Source organism: Sorex araneus, chromosome 11 (genome assembly GCF_027595985.1).
Source record: "Sorex araneus isolate mSorAra2 chromosome 11, mSorAra2.pri, whole genome shotgun sequence".
Lineage (NCBI taxonomy): Eukaryota > Metazoa > Chordata > Mammalia > Eulipotyphla > Soricidae > Sorex > Sorex araneus.
In genome coordinates this window covers 35900131-35920242 of record NC_073312.1, presented here as the reverse complement: position 1 = coordinate 35920242, position 20112 = coordinate 35900131, and the positions used below count along the sequence as shown (strand labels likewise).

At 40.8% G+C, this 20112-nt stretch overlaps 1 long non-coding RNA gene across 7 annotated transcripts in view; it reads right to left on the bottom strand.

Moving 5' to 3' along the window:
- Positions 1-17286, bottom strand: part of LOC129399433 (uncharacterized) — a 417723-nt gene extending 400437 nt beyond the window's left edge. For all 7 annotated transcript variants that reach the window (XR_008627080.1, XR_008627082.1, XR_008627081.1 and 4 more), the window contains exon 1: positions 17154-17286. This is a non-coding gene — a long non-coding RNA (uncharacterized LOC129399433). The remainder of the gene's footprint in view (positions 1-17153) is intronic.
- Positions 17287-20112: the final 2826 nt, after the last annotated feature.

Below are 20112 nucleotides of genomic sequence, written 5' to 3'. Positions count from 1 at the left end.
TAAAAGGCATATAAATTAGAAAAGGCAGACCATTATTTATAGATGCATGATAATATACATGATAAACACTAAAGACTCGATTAAAAATCTCTTAGACACAACAGACCAATACAATAGGCTACAAATCAATAGACAAAAATTTGTTGCATTTCTAAACTAAAAAAAAAAAGACAAGAAAATTTAAAAGTGTCCCAAAACATCAACTTCCTAGGAATCAACCTAATGATTGAATATGACTAATTTATAAATCAAAAGTATAAGTATTATTAAAATTAATTAGACACAAGGAAATAAACAAATACCCTATATTCATGAATTTAAATAATTAATATTGGTATTATTAAAATTAATAAGACACAAGGAAATAGACAAATATCCTATATTCATGAATTTAAAGAATTAATATTGATCAAGAACTCATCCAGCACTGCTGTGCCCCTCAGGTCTCCTGTGTACTTCGAAAGCACCTCCTGCCCCAACGCCCAAAAGTACTAATTAAGCACTGAGGGCCATGGTGGAGTTGGGTAGTTACAAGTCCTTGAAGTCCTCACTTAATTAACATTAAAGTGACCATGCTACCCAAAGCATATATAAGTCAGGGCAATTCCTCTCAAAAATCCAAAGGCATTCTTCAAGAATTAAGCACAAGTGATGTGAAAATTGGCATGGAGCCATTTAAAAAAAAATCCCCGTAAAACCAAAGCAAATCCCAGGGACACTTACGATTACTATTGCAATTTCTGTACTTGTAAGCATTCTCTGCAAGCTAATTCTGCTGGCATCAAGTTTTGGATGGAAGTTTATGAGTCTAAAAATTTGTTCATTTGTTTAAGATTGACAAAGTAATTCATAAAGACCCTGCTGACTCAGTAGACTATTAAGAGATACATAGAAATTCAGGAGATAGTACACAGGTTAGGTGTCATATGCCTAACTTCAGCTCAGTCCACAGAACCACAAGGCCCTATGGGTATGACTATGACTATAGTATCCCCAAGCACCATCAGAGTAGCCCTGGTCATCCCCAGCAACCGGGACAAAGCATCACTGCATCCTCCTCCTCCTGTATTAAACCACCCAATTGGCCAAGCATTGCTGTGCCCCTCAGGTCTCCTGTACGCCCAGTGGAAAGCACCTCCTGTCTCACCACCCAATGGACTAGTTAAGCAGTGAGGGCCATGGAGTGGGGCACTTGCAGTCCTTAAAGTCAAGGCAAAAAATGGGGAAAATGACTGCATGACTGCTTACCTAGACTTATAGATGCATCCTTAGAGGCTGACATCCTTTAATAATACGCAGGGAGCAAAGATGGTTCTCCTTTTTGGAGAATAAAACATATCAGGTTTCAGTCCCTATCTGCTGCCTCCAATCATTTCACAGTTAAAATCTTACCCAGAAGAGTCTAGAAGAATCAGGAGCAATACCACAGCGGGTAGGGCGTTTGACTGGCATGCAGCCGACCTAGGTTCGATTCCTCCATCCCTCTCAGAGAGCCTGGCAAGCTAGCAAGAGTATCTCGCCTGCATGGCAGAGCCTGGCAAGCTCCCCGTGGTGTATTCGATATTCAAAAAACAGTAACAGCAAGTCTCACAATGGAGACGTTACTGGTGCCCGCTAGAGCAAATCAATGAGCAATGGGATGACAGTGGTGACAGCGATACAGTGAAGTCACAAACTACATCTCCATCTCATGGATATGAACAAAATGTAAGTCCCAACATATGGGGATTGATTTGACACTTGAAACTAGTCTTCAATATTGTTCAGGGCTGATCTGACATTCAAACTAGGCCATATTACTCTCCTGTTGGACATAAACAATTTCACAGAACACCCAAATCAGGGATGCTTAATTTGAATCCACAATAAACTGGGACAAAATAAAGCCACTTCATAACTTTGCTGAAGCACAGAAAAGCTCAAGATCACTGTGCAACCAATGAAAGACAAAATATGCCTCTCCTGGAGAATGTGGCTGCTCTTTACCAACTGCAGCCTTATCTTATCCTTGCTCCATTGAGTTCTTTCTACAGATAAGATTAAGAAACTCAATTATAGAGTTGCTAAATTTCTGGCAGTATCCAATATAGAATAATCCCCCATTACCTTAGATCCACCTAAAATCACACACCCAAATCTTTTAATATTTTTCTAGCTCATTATGAGAAGACCTGTAATTTGCATTGTAGAGTCTAACTGCAATGAGTAAATCCAACTTCATCAACCACAGGCGAATTCCTGGTGCTATCGACTAGAAAACCAGTTACAACTTACCTGCTGGAGTAAAATATTTCTCAAGCTCTTCAAATACTTATGCCTACTGCTACTTTGTGTCATGGAAAAGCCGTTAGGAATAGAAAATACTGAATTCTACCCTACATGACAAATATAACAATTTCATGAAATTTTCTTCCCTTTGATCATGCCTATAAACATGCAATTGTCTTTATATGCTTTTATTTTTCATCTGAATCCAGAATACAGTACAAGTGTGGAAGTGGGGCAGGAGAACAGATAACTTGCATAACATCACATAGTCACCAGCATGCAAATAGCACTCAGACTCAATGTTGTCTAACAGGTCAATACTTGACCATTTGTTATTTTTAAAATGACTAGTTGTGATGCACAAAAAGGAAGAACAAGTGAAACTAGAAAATAACAATGTGAAAACAGGGAGGAGAGACGAGATCTCTGGGCTCGTATGCATTGTATCTTGTGACTATTCTATACTTAAATATCTCTTTGTACAGGTGAGGCAGCTTTGGGTTATTTCAACACTCATGGAGTTAAAAAGATCTTAAGCTTTTTATATCTCAGGGAGTTTAAACTCAGATAAATAATGAGTTCTAATTAGGATTTAATCAGAAATGGCAAGAAGTTTAGTTAGAACATGGGTTCCTTATAGGTACTAATAAAGTTTCATCTGCTTCTCTGTTACATCTTTTCAAAGATATTTTAGGTGGTGAATTAAGAAAAGCAATTTTGAATGTATTCTGCAAAACCTTTCCATTCAATAAATTCCCTCTAGAAAACATTGGAGTTAAATGTCAAAGGAGAGTCCTTAAACTTGTATCAATGTTTCTCTTCCCAAACCTTTAAAGCTTTTACCCCAAAGATCATTTGATTAAACTTTACACTGATAAAATGGTAGGGACTGAAAAGAACGGAATTTTGAGAAGATAAATCTTATCTTAACAGAGAAGAATTAGAGGAAAGGTTTTGAGAGATAAGTAACAAGATGTGTAAGTGATGGTATATGAATCACAGGTGCTGACTAAACACCTTGAAGCCATCTTTCTAAGCCAATGGCCCAGCCATGAGAATAGGGATTATAACAGACTCATGAGTGCTTTATTTATTTCTGTTGTCCAGTATATTTTAAAATAAATGTTTTCTGTACTTCCTTTTATATGATTCTTCTCCTATTAGGTCAGAAGCAACCACATTTATCTCTAGGAGAATTAAATTTCTTATGGAAAGAAAAGTAAAAATAAACATATAGTAAATGTTGAAGTTAATTTTTTTCTCCTAAATCAATTTTTATTGCTATTAACAGAAGCTGGAGCGATAGCACAGTGGTTGGGCTTTCACCTTTCACGCGGCCAATCCCATTTTGATTCCTCCGCCCCTCTCGGAGAGCCCGGCAAGCTACTGAGAGTATCAAGCCAGCGTGGCAGAGCCTAGCAAGCTATCCGTGCGTATTGGATATGCCAAAAACAGTAACAATAAGTCTCTGAATGAGACCTTACTTGTGCCCGCTCAAACAAATCGATGAACAACGGGATGACAGTGACAGTACCTACTAACAGAAGCTATAGTTCTTAAAGTCAAAACTTTTGAGGGGCTGGAGTGATAGCACAGCAGGTAGGGCGTTTGCCTTGCAAGCAGCCAACCCGGGTTCGATTCCCAGCATCCCATATGGTCCCTTGAGCACTGCCAGGGGTAATTCCTGAATGCATGAGCCAGGAGTAACCCCTGAGCATTGCTGAGTGTGACCCAAAAAAAAGAAAAAACAATAAATGGTTTAAAAAAAAAAACAAACTTTTGAACTGTAATAATTTTGTGCAAAGAAGAGAAGACTGTTAAGATTCAAAATGAAAGTTGTGAAAGAGGAAAATCTAACAATAGATTGAAAAAAATAATGGAAGATATAGAAGCCCAAATTACCTTGAATCTTAGAGCTAGAATGAGTTAGGGAGACAGGCTCAACCAGTATTTCTAGATCATAGCCCTCTCCCGACCTTGCTTCCTTTTTGTGGCTCCACTATCCTCCTAATCTCCTATCATGCCCCATTTATGCCTGTGGTCTCCTTAGAATATCTGAGGTCCTACACAGGACCATATGATTCCTGGCTGAGAAACACTGTGTTAGATCACGAAGATAAGTCTCACAGATAAATAGAGCATTATTTAACTAATATATGGCCAAAATATAAGTGGATAGGTTTATGTATTGGGCTTCGTTTTTTCAAATACCTGAAAATATGTCATTTAATTTAGAATGTAAAAAGTTCATAAATTAAGTAGATCAACAGCAGAGTCATGATGATAAAGAAACATGATAAAGATCAGGCAGAGGCATCTGTTTCAGATTCTAGTAATTATCTGAGCAGCACTCAGCTGGCACTTAGCCAGACAAGCAGAGATTCTCGTCACTCCTTAATGGACCCTCCCACCTTATACAGTGTCCTTACTTATGACTAGATTGTCACAATGAGCAGAGAATAGAGGATATTATTGTTCTCTCTGCCATGGCCACAACCAGGATGAATAAATGTGTACTTACAAATTCATGTTGTATTCCCTCTCTGCCTGTTGATATTACTGCTTGGAAAGAAATTCCAGAACTTGAGGTCATATAATAACCTAAGATCATTATAAATTTGCAACACATTAGCAAAAAAATACATGATAGTCTTTGACATAAAATTGAACTTTATACTAATAATACTAATTTTCCACTATTTACCTCTTATAAGTGAGAATGTTGTCTTGCATTTTCTATTGTATTATTTTGGGGAATGAACTCAAGAGATACTGTTGCAGTTAAGATTGAGAAAAAGATTAAATTTATCTGCAATGTTGCCCCATTGAACTTCATTCAGTCCTACCAGGAACTCTTGATATGGAAAGACACTTCAGATTTGTCCCAAACTGAGCATTGTGGCTAGGTCTTTCCATCCTTAATCATTTACAGACCACCACAAACCATCAACAGAAGGGGGTGTGGTCTTGGGTTAAGCAGTTTTATGCAGTTGAAGGCAATTTCAGTGATGCATGTAGTCATGACGCCAATATTCCAACAGTGGAATATAAATATATCTGCTCTGATGCAGGTATTAATTATCTCAGAAAACATTCCAAGCTTCTAAGTAAAACTTTATCAGTCTAAGTATTAACATCAGAAACTCCTTTCTAGGCAATTCTTCACATCTCTTCAGCCAGGTCTTCTATCATGTCCTCACCAGCCCACAGGTTTTCATTTAAAATTGGTATTCCAGGACTGAACTTCTATTTGCATCACTCCAGAGAGAGAGTACAGACTATAGGGTAAAGAGAGAAGTAGCCTAGATTTGTATGGATAGTTAGCAATTCTTGAGGATTAGATTAGATTAGATTATTTATTTCTTTTCTCTAATTTTATGTATAAACAAATCTAAATTAATTATATACCAAGGTTGGCCCTCAAATGATCACATTAGGTGTATACACTGAATTGCTGACTGTGGCTTGCAGATACCGGTAGATTGGAATCCAGCAGTGGTGATACATGCTAATTGGCATGTCTTTCCTATCTTTTACTCTTTATTGTCAGTATAAATCACTGTGTTGCCCTGCAGTGCATATTGCAGTGGATTTCTTTAATGTAACTGCAAACTCTAAAATTCTTTAACAGCCATAGGAGATACAGCCATAATAGAAGACTCTCTTGAGAGAAAAAAAAAAGTACTATTTCAGGGAAAATTTTTAAATTTTATACTTAAAAACTAAAAGATGTAAATAATATGTATATATTCATGCATATACATGTGTATATTTAAATCATATAGAAATAAAATCTTTAATCTTATGAAGTCTTTCTTAATCTATCTTCCTTAATTTTCATGTTGTATCTGGGGAAATATCATGTCTTGTGCTGATAAAATATTAATCTGAAGTTTAGAAATTATTTCCATTTCACTGTTTTCCTTTGGTTCAAGTTAAATTATGTCACTATACATTCAAAATAGTGTCTATATGCTGATTTCAGATTTCGTAAATCACTTCTTGCTATTGATCCAGTCACTTTCTTTTCTCTGAAACAGCTAGAGAGATCTTTTAAGTGATGCTCATCATTAGTCAGTGGCCTATACTTCTGAGTTCTATATGATTTTTTAACTTCTATTTTTCTTTCCTTCCCCTCCCTCCCTCCCTCCCTCCCTCCCTCCCTCCCTTCCTTCCTTCCTTCCTTCCTTCCTTCCTCCCTCCCTCCCTCCCTCCCTCCCTCCCTTTCCTTCTTTGGGGGGAGGGGTTGAGACACCCAGCGATAGTCAGGAGTTAGTTAGTCCTGTCTCTGCACTCAGGAATCACTCATGGCAGTGCTTGGGGGACCATATGAGATGCCAGAGATCTAATCCAGGTAGTCCGCATGCAAAGCAAATGCCCTATCTTCTGTGCTATTGCTCTGGTGCCTAACTTCCACTTTTCTATTTCTTGCACTTTTAGCATGTGTGTGTATGTGTGAATATACGCACATATATATGCAGTAAAATAAATGAAAAAGCTAATTTTACAACTTCAAAAGAAAACATAGAAGGAAAATATGAACGTCCTTCAAACTTTATTCAATATCAGGAATTCACCTCTTACATTGAGACTGTATAGAGATTTTTCACAGCACAAAAATTAGACCTACCATATTATCTAACAATTCTATTCCCACATACCTGATGAACCACAGAAACAATTCAAAAAGTGAAAGGCATAATCACATTCACTGAAGTTCTATTTACAATAGATATAGAAACGACTAAAAGTTCAAAACAACAGATAAGTGAGTAAAAATATTTGGCATGTACACACAATGAAATACTACTCATCTATAAGTAAAATCTTGCCTTTTGCAACAAAAATGATGTAACTAAGGGGGTTCAGACTAAACAGTTAATCTTGTTATTCCCATTTAGTTACTGCACCTTCAAGGTGATGAAGTGAAAATTGTGGACAGAGGCAGTCCTGACTTTTATCCAGAATAACATCTGAAAATGGGACTGCTTTAAAAAATGATACAATGAGGTAGGACTCTTTGTACTTCCATTTCTTAAGTTGTAATATTAGCTGGTTTATTTCCTAGATATAAACATCCAAGAATGAATATAAAAAATCAATGGAAGGATGATATGATACAAATGAGCCCCCTGCCAGGATCATACAGAGCCAGATCATACATAAAGTCAAAGAGAAAAGAATACAAATGAAAATTAAATAGTATTCAGAAGTCAACTCCCTAAGCAATTACCATCAACATCTTAATTTAAAAATATTTTTTAAGCACACTGACATGTGATCAAATTGAAAAAGGAATGTTTTTTTCTCTATATAATGTGATATGCTTAAAACTTCTTATAAGTGTACATTTAATACTTGATTACACAATCAAAATATATAAAAATCACTGCTATCTAAATATGAGGGCTGGAGTGATAGCACAGCGGTAGGGCATTGGCCTTGCACACAGCCAACCCAGGTTCGATTCCTCCGCCTCTCTGAGAGAGCCCATCAAGCTACTTAAGAGTATCTTGCCCACAGGGCAGAGCCTGGCAAGCTACCTGTGGTGTATTCGATATGCCAAAAAACAGTAACAACAAGTCTCAAAATGGAGACGTTACTGGTGCCCGCTCGAGCAAACCGATGAGCAATGGGATGACAGTGATACAGTGATCTAAATAGGAAACTTGTTATTCCAGACTTTTATATATCAAAAAATTTTCAAGCTTTATTACAGGGTAAATTTATACAAGACCTTCAAACAGTTTCTTATTCAACAACAGGCAGCAAAGGTCCTAGGAACCTCTTTCTGTTATTAACGAAAAAAATAACAATGTTCCAAGATCTACCCTTGTTTATATTGAATACTTGTCCAATTATTTTATCATGAGACATCTAGAGGTAAAATGCTGAGGTACACTATGTCACTGTCACTGTCATCCTGTTGCTCATCGCTTTGTTCGAGCGGGCACCAGTAACGTCTCTCATTGTGAGACTTATTGTTACTGTTTTTGGCATATCCAATATGCCATAGGTAGCTTGCCAGGCTCTGCCGTTTGGGCTCGATACTCTCAGGGCTCTCTGAGAGGGGCGGAGGAATCAAACACGGATCGGCCGCGTGAAAGGCGAATGCCCTACCACTGTGCTATAGCTCCAGCCCACTATAGCAACATTTTTAATACCATTTGTTTCTAAAATTGTGGCAAGTTGTACAAATGTGTCACTTTACCAAATGTACCTGAGAATGTCATTTCACAACCTTTACTCATTCTGGATCATTTCTAAGCATGACTTTAACTCAGTATGGAAAAATCATTTCTCATTTCATATATACTTTTGATAACTATAAGGGCTAAACATTTTTCTGATTTTAGAAAACTTAGAATTTCTCACTTTAATCTATTTCTATATTCTTATCATCTTATTAGTACTTAGCTTGCTTTATTTTAAAATAAATATTATCCCTTTACTATAACAGACTTAATTGGTTTCTTTTTTTATAAAATTGAATTGGCAAGTTATAAAGTTAAAAAATAATCAATAATGGAAGCTTAGTTTCCTATCAGTTTTTATTTATAATAAATCTATTTAACCATCAAGAACACGACTAATTTGAGTCTATTTTTATTGCATTAATAATTTTATCTAGAACTATATTTCAAATATTATTAGGTGTCAGTTTAACGTAATAAAGATAAACTATTTCTCTTACTGAAAATATAGCTGATAATCTAATATTGAGCTTTTTGCATTATTGAAATTCATCCTCTTTGGAATTATATGCCTGCAAATGTTCCATCTGTTCTCATTTTCAAAAATAGCATTTACTTTGATTAAAATTTCTTTTACCTTTTGTATCTGTTAAACCTTCCTTCTGCATGAATCCATTTTTATTATTTTCCCAGTGATAATATTCTTCTGAAAATTAAAATTACATCCATTGACATTTAAAATTCAATCAATGAGAAGGAAAAACAACAGACTCAATATAGTCAATAAGAGAAACAATAAAGATATAACTAAATAACTGATGATATTTCACAGGATGATAACATGGAGGAATTTTAAGAAATGTTAGAAGATACGAAGAACACAAGATATGAACTATCTACCAGAAACATTAAGAAGAACGAGTATTGCTGACATTAAAAGAAGAAAAGGCTGTTGATATTCTTTGGGCGGGAAGAAATGTGGGGCATACCTGGAAGTGCTGAGGGCTTATTCTTAGTTCTATGCTCAGGGATCACTCCTGGCAGCTTCAAGGTGACAATATAATATACTGAAGATTGAACTAGGGTTGGCTACATACAAGGCAAGCCCTACCAACTGTAGCCCCCCAAATTTCTTAATACATTAAATCTCAGATTGAATAAGCACTAGAAGTCCTAAGCAAAATATGTACATCAACAATCATTATAAAGAAATAAAGAATATAAAAACTTTAAAGATATCAGAACAGGTAGTATGGTTCCACTTCCTTAAGTCTTCTATTCTCTTCATAGTGATAGTTTTCTTTGCATAAAAATTTAATCTTTTTTAAATATAAATCCCAAATACTTGATTTTGTAGAGTATAATTGTGAATGGGGTTGTCCTGTTTTTTTTTTTTTTGATTCTACTTTTCTCTTATTCTTCATCATTTGTATATAAAAATGTCACTGGTTTGGATATGTTGATTTTGCAGCCTGCCACATTACTGTATAAGCTTATTGCTTCTATTTTTTTAAAGAGTCTAGGTTTTTCTAAGTACAGAATCATACTATCTGCAAAAAGGTGAAATTTGATTTATTTTCCAACATGAATGCCTTTTTTTTTTCTTTTTGGGTCACACCTGGAAATGCACAGGGGTCACTCCTGGCTCTGCACTCAGGAATTATCCCTAGCGGTGCTCAGGGGACCATATGAGATGCTCAGAACCACCAGGTCAGCCACGTGCAAGGCAAATAAATGCCCTACCTGCTGTGCTATCGCTCCAGTCCCAAATCTGAATGCCCTTACCATATCTTTCTTGTCAACTGCCGTGGCAAAGACTTCTAATACTTGGTTGAAAAATAGTGGTGAAGGTATGCAACCTTGTCTTGTGCCTGATCTTTAAGGGAAATTTTTCAATTTTTAACCATTGAATACGGTGTTAGCTGTGAGATTTCATAAATTCTTTAACTATATTAAAGAAAATTCTTTCTACTCCCATTTTATTAAAAGATTTTTATTGCAAATGTATTGTTCATCTTGCCAAATGTTTTGTCTGCATCTATTGATACTATGAGACCACATGAGGCACTGTTCAGGATTACTTCTGGCAGTGCTTGGCAGACCATTTGTAATTCTAGAGATTGAGCCAAGATAAACCACATACTAGACCAAGTGCCTTAACTCCTGTACTAACCCTCGGTACCAATCAAATGAGTTTATCCTTCCTTATATTGGGATGGTGTAATACATTACCTTGCATATATAAAGTCAACCTTGTGTATCTGGACTAAATTCTACTTGATTGTGGTGTATATCTAGAATAAATTCTACTTGATTGTGATGTACGATCCTTTAAATATATTGTTGAATTCTGTTTGCTAATATTCTGTTGTGGGTCTCTGCATCTATGTTAATCAGGAATACTGATCTAAAATTTGCTTGTCAAGTATCTCTGTCTGCTTTTGGTATCAGGAGAAAAAATATTGTTCTCTTAGTAACTGCTTGTGATGATTTTTGTTCATTTGCTTTGTGAAAGAGACTGAAAAGGATTGGAAGTAGTTCTTGAAAGTTTGAAAGAACTTCCTAATACACCCATCTGGGCACAGGCTTTTGTTTTGGGAGAGACTTTTAATTAACATTTCCATTTACTTGCTAGTAATTGTTCTGTTCAAGAGCTGTTCCCTCTGATTCTACCTTGGAGAGTTATAGGCATCCAAAACCTTATCCATTTTTTTTCTGGGTTTTCCAATTAAGTGGCATAAAGTTTTAAATTGTAATCTCTGATGATCCTTTGAAATTCTGTGGTGATATATAATTTCTGATTAAATTTATTAGTCTTTTCTGTGAATCTAGATAATGGCTTATTGATCTTGTTTAATTTTTAAAAAGTGAACAAGGAAATGTAAATACATCCCTGGTTCATGGACTGGAAGGACAAATACTGTTAAATAAAATGAACATCCTACTCAAAGCACTACACAAATTCAATGCAATCTCTATAAAACTCCCTAAAAATCCATGAGATATTATTTTTAGGGACACAGATCAATGCTGTTACAATTTATATGACACAATAAAATTCCTGAATGGCCAAAATAATTCTAGTGAAAGAGAAGACAGGATTTTCTCTTTAACCACTGTAAATTATACTATTAAGCTATAGTAATCAAGACTGTATGGTACTGGACAATAGATTCTCAGACCAAAGAAATAGAATTGAGAAATCTCAGGTATGTGGGCAGCAAATCAACAAAGGACCTGGATGCATGAAGTGGAAGAAGAAAAGCCTCTTCAACAAATGGTTTTTTGAAAACTGGTCAGTCAATGTGAAAAGAAAAGGAAAAAAAAAGAAAACTCGGGTCACTATCTCACACTACACACAAAATTATACTGACAAAAATCAAAGGTAGAGCTCTTTAGAACACTGAATCTAGAGGCATCCTCAGTGACTTAATGCCACTGACCAAACAAAAAGAAGCAGAAAAAAAAAAATGGAAGGGCCTGAGAAATAGTACAGTGGATACCTTGCATGGAACAGATCCAGATTCAATCCCTGGCACTCTGTATGGTTCTCAAGCCTGCTGTATGTGGTCCTTGAATGCGGAAAAGAGGAGTAAGCTCTGACTATGTGACACAAAAGCAAAAGCAAAACAATCTTGAGTGGGGCTAAAAAACAAATGAGGAGAGAAAATAATGCTTTCACAAAGAGGACCCATTGATAGCTAGCAGGCGTATGTAAAAGTATTCATTATCACTTAATACCAAGAAAATTAAAATCAAAACAACAATGAGATATCGTCTCATATAGGGAGAATAGCATGTATCAAAAAACTGAAAACAGTTTTAGCAGGGATGTGGTAAAAAGGATTCCTTATTCACTGTTGGTGGCAATGTTGTCTGATTCAGTCTCTATTATATTACATACTTAAATTAGTTAAACAAGACGAACATCAAAGATCATTTTTAGTATATAGGGAGAGTTCAAAAGAAAAAAGGAAAAAAAAGAAATTTGTACTCTCTAGATGTCACAAAAATTTCCTGTTCAAAAATTTTGTAAATAAAATATTATTTGAGTCTTTTGACTTGATCACTAATATGTTCAACATTCTACTATTATTAAGTTATAATATATAATTAGAATTATATACATGTAATACTGGAATACCATTTTCTAATAAATGGTAAGCCTACTAGGAGGTGAATTGTAGAGAGCAGTAACTTCAAATAAATTTAGTGGAGTATCTGAGTATCCCAATGATACTCAGGACTTATTCTGGCTCTGTATCTCAAAACACACTCATAGTAATACGGTGTGCCATTGCAGAATATATAGGGTGTCAAGAACCCAACCTACATGAGCTGCATGCAAAGTAAGCACCTGACCCACTGTACTATCTCTATAGCCCCAAGAAGTTTAACATTTTTGAGCTAAATCTGTTGTGTACTTAAGAAAGTTACTTAAACCTCTGTTCCTGCATATGAATGGAGATAATACTTAGTTGGGGGCTTTCGGTGAGGATTGGACAAGATGCAATTTATAATCAAAAATTTATAACTATCCTCATCTTTATATTTAATTGTGCCATCCAGTAAAGCTAAATTGAGTTGTCCAAAAATTCTTGGGTTCTGACCTTGTTATAAGAGGCAGGCATTCACACATAGTACAATACATATGGTACTTAGATGTCTTAGAGAGGCAACTACTAGAATTGGTTTATTCTGATCCAGAATTCCCCACTCAGACCCTGCAATTACTGGAGGTCTACCCTACAGAAAATTCAAATCTTTACACCAGAAGACATGAGTTCTGCATCACAGTTGTTTTTGGCATTTCATGACACGTCATTAAATATTACTTAAAAACCAGAAGTCATATAGACCAAAAGGCTTAAGTAAATGAGATGGGAACAAATTGTGATAGCGTGTCAACCTACTTTATTCTATTCCATGACTTCAGCTAAAGGTATAGACTCACATATGAGGAACCCAATCCAGTCTTGTTCCAGTCTTTGATAATTCTCATGCCATTAAAAAATGGTAGTTTCTCAACCCTTGTCAATTACCTTTCATAAACTATTGACTTTGTCTATCAAAGATCACCCAAAACAATCACTGATACCTTCCACCCACCACAGCCCCAGATATATATTAGGCTATCTATTAGGAAAGGAGCAGGCCAGAGTTGGAAGCAAACTGCAGGTACATGCTTTATTTCCTGTGCCAGTCATAGATCTGCTATAAACCCCTATATTCCAATAATTCACACTCATTCAACAAGAAGTTGTTGTTATGATACTCTGGTTATTGAGTACTCACTGTGAATTCATGCACAGTGCTGTTTTTATACATTTATTTTCTCTCTTTTCTTGGTTTTGGGGGCCGCATCTGGCTGTGCTCAAGACTTAACTCCTTTACTCCTGGCTCTACACTCAGTACTAACTCCTGGTGTGCTCAGAAGGTCACATGCAATGCTGGGGATCAAATCTGGGTCCGCTGAATGCAATGCAAGTACCCTACTCACTGTATTCACTGTACTATTTCTTCATCCCTTAATATATTCTCTTGAAAATTGTCAAGCGCTATATAACCTGTGTATGCTTTTTATTACCTACCTAAAGAAACTGAGGCAAAGAGGATTTAAACAACATGACAATTCAATTGGAAGCATGGTCAGTGCCTCACTATTCTAAGCTCAAAAAAAAAAAAAGTAACACTGGCCTCCAAGAATTTTAAGTCATGGAGCATGTGCAGTACATGCATATAACTTACCAAAAAAAGTAGATAGCTGGCAAGGACTCCAAAAGAACTCAATGGAACCCATTTTTCAAGAAATGTGTCTTTTATCAGCATCAGCTAATGTTATTTAAATTATATAGCAACACATCCACACTCTTTATGAACCAAAACAGATCTGCAGTCATTCTGCAGAAGAATCTGAGCTTTGAACACATCTAGAAAACCTTAGGCCCTTTGTCTTGAAAATATCTGCACCTGTATGAATAATAACGTGGTCATACCTGAAAAAACAAGAAACCAGGTAAAGAAAACCCAGCAGGACATAAAAACAAACAAATAAACAAACACAGAATCTGCCTCAAAATCACAGCACCCTACCTCAACTGAGATGAATAATGGTTAAAAATGCCTCCTCACAGGTCAGAAATCTATACAAAGCCTATAGAGCAATGATAATAGAGCTTTCTGTAAGTCCCCAATGCCCAAATTTCCTGGGTTAGAGGATTTCACAGGATCACACTATAAAGTCTTAACAGATTTCCTTACTGTGATGGCTTTGATGGGTCACTAGGCAATGAAGGCTTACTCTGATATCTGATGATTATGGTCACAGAACAAAAGACTAGCCTTAGGTCTCCATTCTAATTTGACATGCAGTCTTAGTCACAAAGATAAATGCACACTACTTCCACCTCCACCTCTAGTCTGAAAGAGATCAGGCATTTATAGAACAATAAATAAAAGGAGCCAATACCCACAGAGGGAGAAAGGGCAAGGGCAAGGAATTAGGAAACTGACCATGAACAGACAAAAACATGAAATTGGAGGGCCTTTTGCACAGCTCAGATCCCTTGTCACTTCCCCTACCAACTCTGATTTTTGGTCTTCTGGCCAAAGTTAGAATCAATCACATCTGAGTTCTCTGGGAGCAATCTTCACCTCTATTAAAGAATTTCTCCGTCTACATCTCGTAATATAACTTCTCTTGTTGAATTAAGAGCTCCATGAGGACAGTAAATGAGTGATATATATCTTAATACTGGCTCCTCTCATATAAGACACAGTATGTTATGTGAAAAAGCCAAGTTAGCGAACCTTACTAAGCCTCAGTTTTCTATAAGCGGAGACAATAGCAATTGGTACCTAGTAAACTTCGTGAAACAATTTTAAAAAGCTGGTATATAAGAAAAAGGTGCAGAACATTCATCAAGACTCAGAACACAGGTAAGATTCCTGTTGATTATTACACCAAACATCAGAATAAAAGCAAACTAAATATTTTAGCAAAAAAATTACACCATCAAATTTTAAACAATCTTGACAATCATTTTCTCCTGAAGAAAATTACATGGACAGGTTTCCAGCATACTCTTAACAAAATTCGGTAACTTTTTTTGTTTCTGCTGCAGCGATTTACTGTATTCAGTTAATAAAGAATCCATGTAAAACAGGAAGGGGTGGATACAAAGGAAACAGGAACCATAACAAAAGATAAATGAACAGTCTAAAAAGATACTACACTTCTCTTTTTCCATAAAAATGCCTTTTTCTTACAAGATGGATATACTATCTATAAATCAAAAACATAGGTGAGACAGAATAGCAACCTGTTAGAAAAAGAACTGGCATCAGGGTACCTAGGTTTTATCTATGTAACTATCACCAACCGTTAAGTAACTTAAGGCTCAGCTCCTCATGTAAAAAGACAGCTCCACATTGTACTACCACAGACGATTTTGTAAGAGGAGTTCATACAATACCCTGGGTGCAGCACATATCTCAAACATTCAGTAAGTTAACTATTTTCACTATGATCATTTGTGCTAGATTGAAGTCATCACAAGGGCTCTTTTCCCTTTCATGCCTCATCTCCTGCTGTCTGACCTTGCACAAATCAGTTCAATTTCCTGAGCTCCAGATTTCCTTTCTGTAGACAAAGGCAGTAGTGACAGCAGACTTACAAAGACCTTCAGAGGATCAAATCGGATAAGAACCATTATAGCAGAGAGCCTTTGATCACTCTTTATTTATTTTTTATTTATTTATTTACTTTGGAGTGTAGGGTGCTCCCAAGCAGTGGTCAGGGTCCTCTACCTTAACCCGAGCCACTTTCAGTTACTTGTCAAACTCAGACAAACGGTTTTACTAGTTCCTCAGAGTCTGCATGCTGGAGATCACTGTGGGGGCGGGGGTCGGGGTTCTCCAGAGACACACCCATCAGTGCTGAGGTTGCAGGTGGTTGTGAGTTTGCAGTCGGGTCCATGGACCCCTGATCTTTTCTCCCAGCTAGTCGCCTGCTGTTGAGAGCCGCCGCAGGTCAATGGAGGCCCCAAATCCTTGCAGCGACCTAAACAGGGCAGAGGCGCACTGCAGCAGCCCCATGATGGCCCAAGAGAGCGCAAGTACACGGCAGAGTCCTAGAGAGTCTAATGGTGGAGCGTAAATCCCGTGACATGGCTACCTTGATCCCCAAATCTAAAAATGCCTGACATACCTAGCTCCTGCTAAAATAACCGGTGGTACCTCAAATACTTTACATGCCTGTCACCGAAACCCTAGAATTGGCCGAGCTACTCCCTTGATGAAGACAGCTCGGCCAGACACTGTGAGCATCTTGCTGCCACTCAAATCCCAGAACTGACCCAGGCTTTCCTCTCCCCCGATGGGCTAAAAATATTTATATACATCTCACGCCCTCCCCACGATTGGCTCTGGGCATTTCCTACACACCTCACAGACCTTTGGGGACCTAGCTACACATTCCCCCACTCACTCACTGCCCCCCGCAATTGGCTCATCTCTAGAAAGCAGAGCCTTCCAGCCTCAGCAGCCCATCTAGAGACACAGGATAACAGACCCCCCTGCCCCCGCCCCCAAGGCTGAGCTAAGAAGGGGTCTCTCCTTTTGGAACCCCCCCAATCCCACCCCCACGCCCCGTGTCCACCTAACGAGTGTACTCTTTGTAAATAAACTTACTTTGCACTCCTTTAAACCATCTCTCCTTTTCTTGGTAACATTTTTATCACCCCACCGCTTGGACCCAACAGGACCCAGGTTGGAGCTCTTCTCCCTCCAAAGAGTGCCGAGGGCGAGGAGGGGGTGATAGCGCCACTGAGGGGTGAGCAGAGCAGCAGCAGCAGCCCAGAGGCGGAGGCCGCGCGGGTAATCAGCATTCAGAATGCTGATGAGGGCCAAACGGCACAGCAGCAGCCCAGTGACGGCCTGGAGCGCTGACGGGGGAATGGGCGCCGCGGTGGCCTGATGAGGCCTGAAGAGGGAAAAGGCCCAATCGGCGCAGCAGCAGCCCAATGAGGACCCCCATGGCGGGGGGACAGGGGGGAAGGGCGGGGGAGGCGAGGGGAGGGGGCGGTGCTGCAGCATTGTCGTGAGGTGGGGGGGAGGGGGGTGATGAGCCCCTGAAGAAACCCGAATGGCGCCTCCGCAGGGGCGTGAAGAGGCCTCATCCGCAGGGTCGACGCAGTGGCACGAAGTGGTCCGAAGCCGCCCGAAGTGGTCCGAAGCTTCCGGATCTGCGCAGCCGCAGATGCCCGATCGATTAGCTCTGCTGCGCCACCCGAAGACGCCCGAAGAGACACGAATAAGCCCGATTGGTGCCGCAGAGCCGAACAGACCCGAGGAGACCCGAAGAGACCCGATCAGTGCCGCAGCAGCCGGAAGAGGCCAGAAAAAAGTCCAATCAAAGCCGCAGTGCCCCTATGGCCACTGCTGCCGTCCCGTGAGGACTCACGAAGGGGCTGGGTGCTGTAGAAGCAGCCTGATGAAGCCTCATTATGGTGGTGGATGTTGCAGGAACCCCATAAGCCCCGCCGGTGCAAAGTTGATGGCATGAGGGTTATCAGCGCTACAACAACCCAAATAAGGGCTAATCAGACTTGCATACCAATAAAGCCTTATGGGCATCAGCGCCGCAATAACCGGGTGGGGGTGTGAGGGGAGAAGGCGATCGGTATCATCATGGCCGTGATGAGGCCCCATTTGTGCTACAGCAGCCCCACTGAGGGCCATTACGGCAATAAGCAGTGTAATGGCCTTGATGAAGCGTATCAGCATCACAGGGGCCCCGATAACGGCCGATCAGCCTTCCAGCAGTCTGATGCTGCCCGATGGGGGTGCCACGGTAACCTGAGAAGGGGATGGATGAGGGGATGGGGCCCGCTCTGCACCACAGCGGCCTGATGAGGCCGGATCTGTGCTGCAGAGGGCCGATGAGGCGCGAACGGCGCCACAGTGGCCCAGATGAGGGCGCATTGGCGCCGATGAGGCCCGAACTGCACCGCAGTGGCCCGGATGAGGCGGATCTGCGCCGCAGCAGCCCGAGGATGACCGATCTGCACCGATGAGGCCCGATGTGTGCCGCAGTGACCCTGATGAGGGCACGGATTAGTGAATGAAGACAATCGGTGCCGCGGCGATGCCGATGAGGCCCCCAACAGCACTGCAATGGCTGGAGGAGGCCGGATCTGTGCCGCAGCGGCTGGATGAGGCTCAATATGTGCCGCAATAGCCCAGTGAGGCTCCCTTGAAGCCGCAGGGGTTTGATGAGGCCCGAACTGCTCCGCAGTGGCCCGGATGAGGCCGGATCTGCTCTGCGGCAGCCCGATGAGGCCCGATGTGTGCCGCAGTGACCCTCATTGAGGGAACAGATTAGTAAACGAAAACAGTGCCACAGCACTGCCGATGAGGCCCTAACAGTGCCGCGGGGGCCAGAGAAGGCCGAATCTGCCCCGCAGCGGCCGGATGAGGCCGGATACACACAGAAACTGGCCCAGGAGGCGCAATCGGCACCACAGAGGCCAGATAAGGGCCGATGAGGCCTGGACTGCGCCACAGTGGCCCAGATGAGGCCAGATCTGTGCCGCAGAAGCCCAATGAGGCCCTATCTGCACCACAGTGAGCCTGATGAGGGAACGGATTAGTGAATGAAGACAATCAGTGCCACAGAGGCCCCGATGAGGTCCCATCTTCACCCATGAGGCCCGATGTGTGCCGCTGTCACCCTAAACAGGCGACAGATGAGTGAATGGAGGTGACCAGTACCACAGCAATCCCGATGAGGCCTGATCTGTGCCGCAGGGGCCCTTATGCGGGATGGATTAGTGGATGAAGGTAATCAGTGTCACAGTGGCCCCACTGAGGCCTGATCTGTGCTACAGAGGCCCATTGAAGCCCGATTTGCACCGCAGTGGCACGATAAGGTTGGAAGTGTGCTGCAAGTGACCCTGATGAGGGAATGGATGAGTAGATGAGAAAGATCCGTGCCGCAGGGGCCCGATGAGGCCGGATCCGCGCCGCAGGGGCCCGATGAGGCCGGATTCGCGCCGCAGCGGCCCGATGAGGCCCGATCCGCGCCGCAGGGGCCCGATGAGGCCCGAACCGCGCCGCAGGGGCCCGATGAGGCCCGAACCGCGCCGCAGGGGCTCGATGAAGCCCGATGAGGCCCGAACCGCGCCGCAGCGGCCCGATGAGGCCCGAACCGCGCCGCAGACCCCGGATGTGGGAAGGGATGAGTGGATGAAGGCCATAGTGGCAGTAATGAGGCCCAACCCAGAAGCATGAGGCACAGTCTGCACCACAGTGACCCTGCAGAGGGGATGAAGGCGAGAAGCGCCACAGTGGCCTGAATGAGGCCAGATCAGCAGTGCCCAAAGGCCGATACAGGGCTACCAATGCCATAGCGGCCAGAGGAGGGCGCTCATCAACGCCATACTAGCGGAAAAGGGGCCATCAGGGCCTCGCCAGCCAGATGAGGTGTGATCAGCGCCCCTGTGGCCAGATGAGGGCGCTCAGTAACGCCACAGTGGCCGATGAGGGGCGATCAGTGCCGCAGCGCCCGAAGATGGCCGAGCACCGCCGCAGGGGGCCGAGGAGGGCCGATCTGTGCCGCATCAACCCGAGGAGGGCCGAGCAGCTTGGC